Source organism: Rhinolophus sinicus, chromosome 16, assembly GCF_057876585.1.
Source record: "Rhinolophus sinicus isolate RSI-liver-muscle chromosome 16, RSI-T2T, whole genome shotgun sequence".
NCBI lineage: Eukaryota > Metazoa > Chordata > Mammalia > Chiroptera > Rhinolophidae > Rhinolophus > Rhinolophus sinicus.
The window spans coordinates 22520373-22532609 of NC_142516.1; the positions used below are offsets into that span (position 1 = coordinate 22520373).

Below are 12237 nucleotides of genomic sequence, written 5' to 3' on the forward strand. Positions count from 1 at the left end.
TGCTCTTTAAAGACTAGCACGCTGGTCTTCCATCCTGTTAATGCAGGCTCACAGTTCCCACGAGTCAGCTGTAGGGGAGGGAGGCATTCCCTTCATCCCACTCTCTGTGAATTAACTTCTGGAATGGGCAGACAACACAGACGCCAAATGCAGGGTTCCAGCACTGCTGCCCCACCCTCTTTGAAGTCCACCTTGGCATGAGCTGGTCTCTTTTCATGTATTATTTACTGCCAAGGACTGTGACCAGGAGAATCCACAGTAGATCCCTCAAGCTGTTTTTTCAGGATTTCCTTTGATTGGAAGCTGTTGGCCGTGCCTTCTGCAGCTGGCTCTGTTACAGAGCAGAGGGCTCAGCACATCCCCCCAAGTTACAGCTGCCATGCCAACACAGAGGCGGCTCTGGCTATGAAAGTGCCCTGACACTCAAGAAATACACAAGTGGACGGGCTATTGTTATTTCTTCACTCACCAGTAGGGAGACAATGTGATGTCATGAGTGGAAGGAACACAGCCTCAAGCCCAAGAGAGGCAATTTGAAATGTCAGCGCTTCCACTGACTCAAAGTGTGATCTTGGACTCAGTTTTCTCATCTGTAAAATGTCAATAAGAAAATTCCCCCATCCCCCAACTTTTAGCCAAGAATCAGTAAGACATACACAGTGCTCAGCTCCTTTCTTCTGAATTCCAAAGTTAGTCAAGAAATTTTAAAGCAGTCTGGATGATGACCACTAAATATGCTGTCATTATCTTCTTCATTTATTCGTTAGTCACTCAGTGAGCATTCAATGAAAAAGGGATACTTCAGTGCCTTTGACATTTTAGGTAATGTACTAAGTACCAGGAATAAAGAAATACATGTTCAATACATGGCTCCCTCCTTGTCTATCTCAAAGTTTAAAAAAATGAAATGTCAACAAAATATAAAGGATATTATGACGGTGAAAGTTTCAGGAAGTAAGGGGTACACTCAGACAGGATATTCATATCACTTTATGGAATGACAAAAGGTCTTCCAGAAGGAGGGACATTTAACCAAGGGATGATGTCGGTATATAGAGGACAGCATAAAATATTTCCAGAATTTTGACAAAAGGACCCTTTCAAATGTGACAAGAATGACTTCCCCTTAGAGATACAGTCTACGGGGCTGTTATGGGAAGAATAAAAATGTCAAGTCTGTCAAAGAATGCAGGTTGTGATAGATGTAACTAAATTCAACCAGGTTCTACTCTGCAGGAGTGCCTTTGTCAGTGGGGAGCAACCATAGGCGCAGCCAATCACAGGCTGCCCGGGAGCCACGCCTGCAATTGCATCATGGAAGGATAGATTTCTGCCTCCTCATCCTACTCCTGTCAGAACTACTTCTACTAATCCTGAACGGTTTTGTTATTTTGTTATTGCTTTCACCTAACCTTTCGATTGGGCAAAGGGCTCCAGGCTAAATAAAGACTTTGCAGACCACTGCAGCTCACCATGTTATCTAGGAAGACATTTCTTGGAAAGTGAGTTTCATTGCTGAAGACAGGGAGTGCATTGTGAGTTACAGAGTTTCCTTCTCCCATGTTATCTGAGGATAGCTGTTCTCCCAGGAGACCATGAGCTCCCTGAAAGCAGGGACTTCGGAGAGTCCTCATTGTACCCTGAGTGCTCAGTGGAATACTGGGCAGACAGTTGTGACTCATGGACTACTCCGCACTGCCACCCAAATGATCATATTAATGTATAAACCTGGTTATACTACTTGCCCAATGCTAATTAATATTCTTCAGTAAAATTTATTAAGGGGTCAGGCACTGGGTGTGGGAATGAGGGAGGGATATCAAACATAGCGTGAAAGGAATAAGAAGGAATATCTCCTTTTCTTACAATGCAATTTGGAGTTTAATCCCAAAGAAATTTATCAGACACCCACGGTATGGAAGGAATTTGCCAGGAAGAGCACTAGAGATGAACATGAACAACAAATCTAAGTAGACAGCAGACTTCGGCTCATTTAGGTTCTGCTGTCCTGCTCCCAGGACTTACATATTTTCATCACAAGTCTCCTGGGAAATATTCTGAGGGGATAAAGGTGTTTGTATATTAATTTTCCTTGTAGTAAATAATCATTTTAAGGGACTCTCCTGGGGCCAGAACTATTATACCATAATAGCCACCTCAATAACACCCTTTACTAAGGAAGACTCTAAGGAACCCAGAATGGCCCAGAATGACCAAACCAGATGGATAAGTGTAATAGTCGAGGTCACATTTTAGAGACGGGGAAACAAACTCAAAGAGAAGACGTGAGCTGGCCAGATTCTCGCAGAGGTTGCTATCTGAAGCCAGGGCCCAGGTTCTCAAAGTCCTTCCTCAGTGCCTTTTGTACTAAGATGATGTGTGAAGAGATCTTTTGTCTAACAGACGGCTGAGAAGTCGTGCTGGGGCTAATTTAATCTTTAATTAGGGAAAGCAAATAAATAGCATTTATTAAATTCCTACTATACACCAATCATGGTACCAAACATTTTACACACATTCTCATCGATCGTCACAGTAATGTAATGTATACAGTCTACGCAGTTTCCAAATGAGGTACCTGAGACATCCGGGTACTGTCTGAGGCTGTCTACCTTCTTGGCCATCAAGGATCCATTGCATTCCATGGAGTCACCTTGAATCATAGTTGTCCCTCTAGTGATAGGACAGGGGATAATGGGAAGCTCTTCATCTCACTGCCTCTCCACATCATGGCTTCCCCTGCAATAACCTCTGGTTGTCCATGGCTGACAAATTATGCACGGTGACAGGCACAGCGATTGGCGTCCAATCCTCTAGCCAATAGAACCCTGAAATTATACTGGGGAAAATGCAGTTGAATCTCGTCTTGGGCAGAGATTCATCTTGATACCTAATTGCCCTGGATTTAAATTGCAAGTATAGTATTTATGTATATGAATCTTAATTATTAAAAATGGAATCCAATAACCTGTCCAAAAAGACCACCCCCTTTATAATCTATAATAGATACCATTTTTACCAATCTTACTACTTCACTGATCAACCTAATGAGAAAATTATCTACAGATTTATAGCACGGGTGTGTGTGTGTGTATATGTGCATGTTGTGTGTATTGTCTGATCAATATTATTCATCCAATTATACTCTTAGTCTTGGAAGCCATCCTGTATACCACAGGAAGTGCTTTTGAAAGTTAATTTTTTACACGATCGTTATTTGTCAGTAGTGGATTTGTTCCCATGAATGCCATATCTTATGAATAAATAAGAGTGCTAGAGCTGGATGAATATTGAGGAAGTGGGACAGCCTGATTCTTTCCAGTATCTGTGGGTATGAGGTGCTGGAGAGTGAGAAAGTAAATATGTATAGAACTATGTTTATGAAAAAAAGTAGCAAGTCAAATAAAAAGAAAAATTTCTCCTGTACTAGGTGGCCAAGGTGAGGTCACTATCAATATTGGCTTTAACGCTGCCAAGTGCATGTTTTGCATGACTATGATTTAATCAAGACGTGTTAGTGACAAAAGGCTTATCAAACATAGAATGTTTTATTACACACGTTGGTTTGTTTGACCAAAGTGACACCCATCTTCTTTCACAAGGCTACTGCAAAATTCGTATCCGGCCTTGCAGAATTTCATGTTGACAGCGCAAATTTATTGAACATTTGACATGCTTATTACTAATCATTAAAAAAAAAAAAGTGTCTCTTTTTTTCAGGAAACAAGGATGTTTATTTTTACCCCACAGAAGAAAATGTATAATAAAAGTTATATGTGTAACCTTGGAGTTTAAACATACACTTATGGAATCTCACAATGTTTTATGCACTAAGAAAAGTACAGACATTGTTGTCCAATGGTACTGTTTGGTAAACTAAGATATAGTGAATTTGAAATATGTATCTACCATTTCTGTTACTTTAGGCAACTGTAATAGGCAGCAGTCCAGAAAAGCCATCCAACATAAAATTTGGAGTTCTGAGAGACCAGCTCAGTAGAACATTTTATATGTGAATTTATCCTTTCACTGTTTATTTAGTTTATTTATTCATTCAATTTCTGCCAAATTTCCAATAGGAGTTTTGCTACCCAAAAGCCTTTGCAGAAGAGGGAAAATTTAATAATCTTAACAAAATTCTACTCAGAGGCACTTTCTACAAACGAAGACAAACTTGAGCTGACTCTTGTTAGCTAAGACAAAAAAATAATAATAATAATAATAGGATACCGAATATAACCTCACTGTCACTATCAGAATAAGAGGAAGTGTATCTTGTTGTAGGTTGTAAGAAAATTTTCCCAAGCAATAAACTAAAACAGAAATTCATCTGCTGCTCTGTGTACACACACACACACACACACACACACACACACACACACACACACACCCCACACCTGTGTAACAGTCATTGTCATCAACAGAACCGTCAAACCACCTGTGATATACAGATGAGAAGAGCAGTGAAGTTCCTCCATGTATTATTCACAGAGCTTTCAAGGTTAGGGATTGGCTACCGGAAAGTGAAGGTCACTTGTAGGTCACTTCCAGGCCATATAAATGGTGAAATATCCTGTAACACACTTTTCCAAGCATACCTGAAAGCTAGAAGAAAATTGAGCAATGTATTCAATATTGAGAGGCGTGTGTGAGTCACACGGACCTTATTGACTGGCCCATCCACTCCTTTTCCCTCATCAATCTTTAATAGCTGGTTTGTCATCTGGGTCCCTTGAAACCTTGAACCATGTCTTTCCTTAGGATAAAACACAGGTGTCCAGGGACATTGTCCTCCCAGATGGCTTCCAGCAGAGGGTGACATCCTGTGATGGTTGGACTGCATCACAAAGCCCAGGTCTGAGTATAGTATAACCTCTTCGTATTGTTGGGGATGGAAGGAAGAACTCATTTGCTCTCTGGAGTGTTGGTTATGGAGCGTCATCTTCCTGAGCCTGCTGTTCATTACATGATTCATGAAATAAGCTGTTTTAGTCTCTGAGGTGGGTGGCATAATTCCAGTTAGAGTCTTTCTGATCTCCAGATATCTTCCCTGATTGAAATGCTGAAATCCACAATCATAACTCGGACAGTAACAATCTTTTACGTTTGTCTTGCTTGGCAGTAGACATATAAGGGACCTTGACATTTGTTCCTCACAGCATCCCTTGAAAGGGTGGTGTTAAAACCCTATTTGACAGCAAGCAAAAGTGCGGTTCAAGTACGTGATATGATTTGCTTTCATTTGTACAGCTAGTAAGTTGCTGCAGCACTGGGAAAGCTGAAAGTCCCCTACTTAAAAGGAGGTCCTTCAAGGTGGGCAAAGTTCAAAGATAGTATTGGATCTCAGTGCGTGAGGGTAGGACTTTCTGTGTGAAGGAGCAAAGGGGTTAAAATCTGAGGCCAGAAAAAGGAGTTGAGTCAAGAAGAGGCAGAGAGAGTCTGCTGCTCTGGGAAGTGGTCCAGCCATCTGTCTTGGCTCTTTCTTGACTTTCTCCTCTCTTTTACTGACGGCTCCTCCTCAGCCTTCTTTGACAGAATTGGATACAAGTAAGATCAGAAGCTCGTGCCCTGCCTTAAGGCCTGGGGTAGTAGACCTAGGCTTTGGGAAAAGCTCTTTGTACTTGCACTGAGTAGATTTTTCTCCCTGGACGGGCTTTTACTCTGCATTAAGAGTGGTTAGATTCAGGGAGCTAAAATACTAGATTAGGCAGTCATGTGCTGGTAAAATTTAACAACAACAAAAGGAAAAAAGAGAAAAGAAAATAAAAAGAAGTCCTATCTGTAGCATTTGCCAATTTCTGTGGTGTAAATACTCCCACCATCGCCCCATTTCAAGCAACCAGCTTGACATCAACTGGCTTGTAAAATTCCTGAAAACTTAGCTATCGGCTCTCACAAGCCAGTACAAGCTTCCCCAGCACAACACTCGTTAGAAAAATAGCTAGAGGAGACCTGGCAACCAGCTTTGTCTCCAGCCAAGCAATAGGCATTTTCCACACCACTCAGCCTAGCTAACCGAGGGACTGTGATATTTAGAACCAAGCTGCACAAAAACAATACCTGGACTGGGCTTTATCCTTGGTACATTTATTTCCCTTAGAAACTGCAAGGGGACCTATGGGCGACAGGTCAAAACGGGATTCCAGAATCCTCTATTCTTATATTTATCTCTCAACAAATGTGTGTGTGTATGTACTTATACTTACAAATATAAAATCTCCCTACTATATTAGCAAAATGAATAAGCTCTCACTCAGTTGTGCAAAGGTTAAAAGGCTGGGCTTTATAAGAAATAGACATAAATTTCATTCCCAGCTCTTTCCCTTAAACTCGAAATGTCCTTATCTGTAAAGTATCTACTAAGCTTCCTTAGCTGTAAATTAGGGATACCAGTAAGTATCTGATAAGGTTGGCCTAGAGATTAAATAAGATAATATTGGTTTAAAACTTGACCTCCATTATATGGTAGTTGTAGTTTTTATTTTCCCCATACTGACCTCCAATAATTCTCAGCTCCTCTCAACATCTTTCCTCCCTGTCCTCTGTGGATACTTCAAGAATAAGCTGCAAAGTACATGATGGCAGGGTGGCATTTATTTGGTTCCTGTTTAAACTGAGTGATAGGGATGTTGATAATCTTGTACATTTTTTATTTAAATAATTTTCCCACATGTTCAAATAATATACTTGTCACTCCTTACAGGCCTGGGAACAGATCTTATCTGCTTTGCCACAAATGGTGCCTGCCTGAGTAAACACAAATACAGAACGGGGAGGCAAAGTCTTTGCTCAGCATTTGTAACCAAATTCGCTAAGGCAAACAGACAACATGGCCGCCAGGCTTAGTCTTCCAGAGCAATTTTAATCGCAAAAGCAATGACTTATAAACCTCTCAGAGGCAAATAAAAGATCGTTACATTATCTCAGAGGCTATCTTAAATCCTTGAAGGAAAGAGCAAGAGTGTTGGTGATTATGAATATTTAGAAATTAAAATAGTTCCCTGAGAACTAAAGGTAGAGGTTAGTGTCTTACCTTTTTCCATAACTTGATACATTCATTTTTTTTAAAAACTCACTTTGCATTTTGTCGATGTGATTCATATGTACACCTCAAACAATCAAATGATTCTACTTGCAAGTATGTACACTCATTCTTTTAGCTCATTCTTTCCATATTTGGGAAATAAGGATTTGGCTCTATTTTACAAAACCCTTTGTTCCACTTAATCCAGGGACATTTTGTTTCCCATTTTAGTCCAAGGTAATTATACTTTAATTGTGGTTCAATTAATTTTCAGTATTTACATTAAAACGATTATATAAATGCATTCACAGTTGATCCATGTTATGTATTACTTTTCCTGCACAGCCTTTTAGTTTTCCAAAAGATTTTTCTTTTTGCTTAGTTTTCCATATACATATCACTAAATTACCCCCAAATTCTTCCCAAGTTATGACAAATCTCTAAATACATTCAGATACATTAGCTAATATTGATTTCATCTTGAAGAAATACCCCAAAGTCTTCTGAACTTCTCTTATGTAAACAGATTGTTCTCTAGAGCTCTAGCATGACAGACACTTTGGGACCTTTTTTTTTGCCATTATCTTGGGGACTCTTCATTGTCTATCTCCTGTGTTGGATTCACTGTTCCCTGGATCTCATTTCTTTCTTAGTTTTCTCTCTCCTGGTGGTGTACATTCTCAAGTGGCTTTCTAAATGAGGGTATGTGGTCAATCATTTTATTTGAGACCTTTTAAGTTTGAAAATACTTGAAAATATCTTTATTTTACTATCCCACTTAATGGGTAGTTTGTCTAGATATAACATTCTCATCTGGAAATCAATTTTGAATACATTGCTCAGTTTTCTTCTAGCTTTTAGGTATGCTTGGAAAAGTCTGTTACTTTTTAAGTTCTTGATTCTTTGTATGAAAACATTTTTTTTTTCCTCTTTCAGAAAGACTTTAGAGATTGACTTTGTTCCCAGTGATCTAAAATTTTGTGACTGCGTGTTTTTATTTGTTGTGGGTATGTTTTCACCCATTGTGCTGGATCCACTGAACCTGAAAATTCTATCCTTTAATTCTGAATTTTTTTCTTGAGTTATTTCTTAAATTATGTCTAACCTTCTATTTTATATCTTATATTTTTCCTGAGTTCCATTTTTTTTTTTTCAGATGTTGTACCTTCTGGAATGATTCATTTATTTTCTTCTATTTCCATCTTTTTATATTTCTTTCTGGATGATTTCCTCAGATTTACCTTGAAATTCTCTCATTTAATGTTTCATTTATGTTTTCATTGAAAAAGTTTTCCTATGTGCTATGTGTTCTCATTGCTTATGTATAGTTCTTCATCCATTGATACAAATTCTCCTTTAATCTCTTGTGGAACAATAATGACAGTTTTTGAAACTTTCATGTCCCTGCTTTGGCCATATTTCTTGTTTGCTTATTCATTTTGGTCTCTGTGTTTCATGTTAAGTGCTTTCCCCAAACTTCTCATATTTAAGTTGGGACACTAAAAAGTTCTGTGTACCTGGAAGGATGTTTCTTGGGCTTAAGTGTAGAATTATCTGGTTGGGCCATTTCATACTCTAATGTTAGCATTTATAGGTTTCTTTCTCTCAGAATAATCAGATTCCCCAGAAACGCCCTCTAGCCTCCTGCCTAGAGGGTATAAGTCTAGATCTCTGCATCCTGGAAGCAATGTGAGGGGAAAGTCTGAATAACAACATACAGTATGTACACTTTTATCCACTTTTCAACTCTGTTCATGTTCTCCAATCTTGAGATGTACTGTTTTATGTTTTACCCTCTTAAGAGAAAAAAACCTCCAGTAGTCTGCCAGGATGTAATCATAGCAGTTCCTTAGCTGCATGGTTAAAGGTAGGGGTTTCTCAGTGATATTTAATATACTTCCAATCAATCCTCCTATTTTGAACCCACTTTACAGAGATACCAAATGCCACCAAGCCTGGGGATTCTGCAGCTTTTTCTACTGCTGGCTTATATAATTCAGCTTTACTGGGTCTGCTAATTCAGTTCCCATCTGCTTCCCATCTTCCAAAAAACCATTTCTGTTTTCTCCTCTATTCTTTATTCTTGTGGGTTTGCCTTTATTTTTTAGACTCTAAACTATTCAAATGGAATTTTGAGACAGAAATAGAGGAAAATGCATGTGTACAATAAATAATCTTTAACTAGCATCTTTATTTACTTTTCAAAGTAATTTTTCCTCATTTGTACTCACTGCATTTCTTACCATCTTATTTTAATCATCTTTATACACTATATCATCAACTTTATGTCTGATTCAATGTGATGTATGCAGTAGCCACTAAGAGTGAGGCACTGTACTGAGTGTTGTGGATACACAAATACAAGGATAAAACTCCCCTGGAGGAATTTTGGTGATAATAATAAGAAAGCCAGCAAGTTATTTTGAAATAGTTATTCTGCTAAACGTAAATGTATCTTCCTGTTCTCAATTTTCTCATCTCCCTTTCGGTTAATCTAGAATTGCCAAAGTGTTTACAGTTTTTCTGCATCTTCCAAAGCCAAATACATGACAACAAATCCCTTTGCTTTTAGATTCCATATATTTTTACATTTACCTCCAAGATTTATCAGCCTCTGTCATGCTTTATGTCTCTCCACTTCATCCCTACATTGCACTATCCGTAATGGATACCCTTAATGGTTCTTGTGGCTTTTTTTTCCTCTTCACGTAACGCACTTATCACATATACAACGTTTAAGAAAAGTCTATTCTTTTCATCTTTATGTCTGGAATCCCTCTGTTCCAAAGAAAGAAAAGTGCTTGTTTGAGGGAAGTGCTTGCTTTAGTAGAGAGATGGATATGTAACCAATAATTTTAAGATAGTGTAGTATATACACTAATAAATGCAATTAGAAATGAGTTACTGGATTTTCAGATGAAGGGAAACTGCCTGGATATGGTGGCAGCTGAGCTGTGTTGAAGGATGATTAGGAGTTGACCAGGTACTTTCTATAATATATTCTGGTTCTGTTACTTCCTCAATATGTTGTAAGCATAATAATGTGGGGCCAGTATTTGAACCCTTCTTGAATGCCTAGAGTGGTGCCTGGCACACAGTAGAAGCTCAGTGACTACTGAATGATGCAAAGATGTAGAAAAAGCAGAAATTTGCATTAAATCTCTATTGCTTTCAGAACTTTCCCTGCATTAAATAGATAAGTAAATAAAACCATGGTAGAATCTGACTCTCTTACAACAATGTTGATTAGCTTGTGTTATTTACTGTTTTATTATTTTCTAAAGAAACAACATCATTTTAAAAAAAAATCATATTTACTTTCCAAAATCACATGCCATGTATCCACTGACTTGATTAGAAGATACTGTACTTGATTAAAACCTTGTAAGACCTTCAACTATTTCTCCTCCCCAAAATAATTCAATGATTGTGGTTTACAAACAAAATGAAATGCTTTAAGCCAAGACTGAGAGCTGACCTCAGTGAGAAGGCTGAAAATCATACTAGGAAGTCCTCATTCTTTGGGTTTATTCTGAGTGACTCAGGAAGAACCTGATTTGGAAACCTTGGTGTCTCAGCTAATATGAGACATAAGGGCAGAAAAATCCTCATTTATAAAGGGAATTGTTGATCTGGCATGAAGTTCGTTTACATCCATATTTGTACCCTGGATTTTATGAAGACAATAGAAGGATCAGTTGAGGGTTACCGAATTCACAGGTGGGACTCAGAATTGATGTATGCGTCTATATTATTAATTTAAATATAAATACCTAGACCAAGTAATCATTGTCAGTCAGTGAGATTCTGATGTCAACTTCCAATTCCTCCTAGGAACTTGGAAGAACTCTGTTAAGTGTTCTTTAGAAAAATAGTGCGATTCAGGATTAGTCAGATTTCTGTTTCCCACCATCAGGCCCTGATAATCTTTTCAAGAGGTCAGAAAAGTGAGCACGGGCGCCCCCTGTGGATGAGACAGGCAGTCTCGACTTCACCCCGACTCCTCCCACTTTGCCGCCCAGTCCCCCAAAGCATTTAACGTATCTATCCTTTATTATTGGACTCTTTGCCTCTTATGTTTGCATGATCTGCAAGATATCCAAGAACAGCTCAATTTGTAAAAAATAAATGTGTTTCATGCCACATTGTGTCAGCGGTCAGCCATCTATAGCACAGCCTCTCTGAGCTCGATTCTGTCATCTGTAAAGTATTAATAGCACACGCCTAACTTGTTAGTTCTAAAGACAGAATGAGATGGTCCGTGGAAGGACCTAGTCCATAGATGGTGAATACTAGTTCCTTTTCCCTCTTTCTACTCCTTCTACTGTTATATTATTTTGTAGATGCGTTGCCTTAGGTACAGGGGTTTAAAAAGAAAAAAAGAAAAAACAAAACCTGACCAAGACAAGATTATCAGCCTTGAAGAACTCATATTCTAACAGTAAAGAGGTGTAACAAGCATAATAAAAGACGCATTTCTAGGTCATCCAGGAGCGAGCAGATTTATAGGAAAAGAGGAAGGAAAAGGGGGGAGAGTCAGAGAAGCCCCCACCTAAATTATATCCCAGAGTTGGCATTCTTGCTTTGGCAAAGTGAATAGGGTGTCTGTGCTAGAGTCACTGTCGTGCTTTAGAGATCTGCTCAACTTAGTCTATCAGTGAGCTCACAGTTGTATTTCTTTAGTAATTGTCTTTACCTTCACATTTAAAAAGTAGTATGTGATATCAGTCATGTTTAGGGAAATGTATTGAAGTAAAAGGAGGAGAAAAAAAATCATATTTCCCATTCTTATACCTTTGGTGTATTTCTTTTCAGTGCTTTCCTCCATGCATGGCATTTTTCGGTTTGGTTAAGTCTACATTTTATGAAAGAGCTGATTTATAGCCACCACTTCAGTTCAGGGCTGGTGACCATAGAATGACTTTTCCCTTGTTCAGTATCTGAGTGACCAGTGAGTGAGAGGAGGCGCTTTGGTGAGGTATCAGCAGTGCTCCACTCCTGTTTCTTGCCCAAGAGGCACGTAGCCAATCGTAGAATTCACATGGAGAACCGTTGGACAGTGAGTAGAGGGGAACAGCACTGAGTGCTGTGAACTGCCTTCGTCATCGTGTCAAGGGTTTGCTTCCAAATGTTGGGACCAAGTGCTACCCTGCGTTCCTCCTCTCTTGGTCCTGGAGCCCAGGCCTAGAGTGATGTGTGTGAGGGAGAGAGAG

General features: G+C 38.9%; 1 long non-coding RNA gene across 1 annotated transcript in view; it reads left to right on the forward strand.

The window, feature by feature from the left end:
- Nucleotides 1-12237, forward strand: part of LOC148754975 (uncharacterized) — a 347388-nt gene that overhangs the window by 158140 nt on the left and 177011 nt on the right. The gene's annotated exons all lie outside the window — the stretch shown is intronic.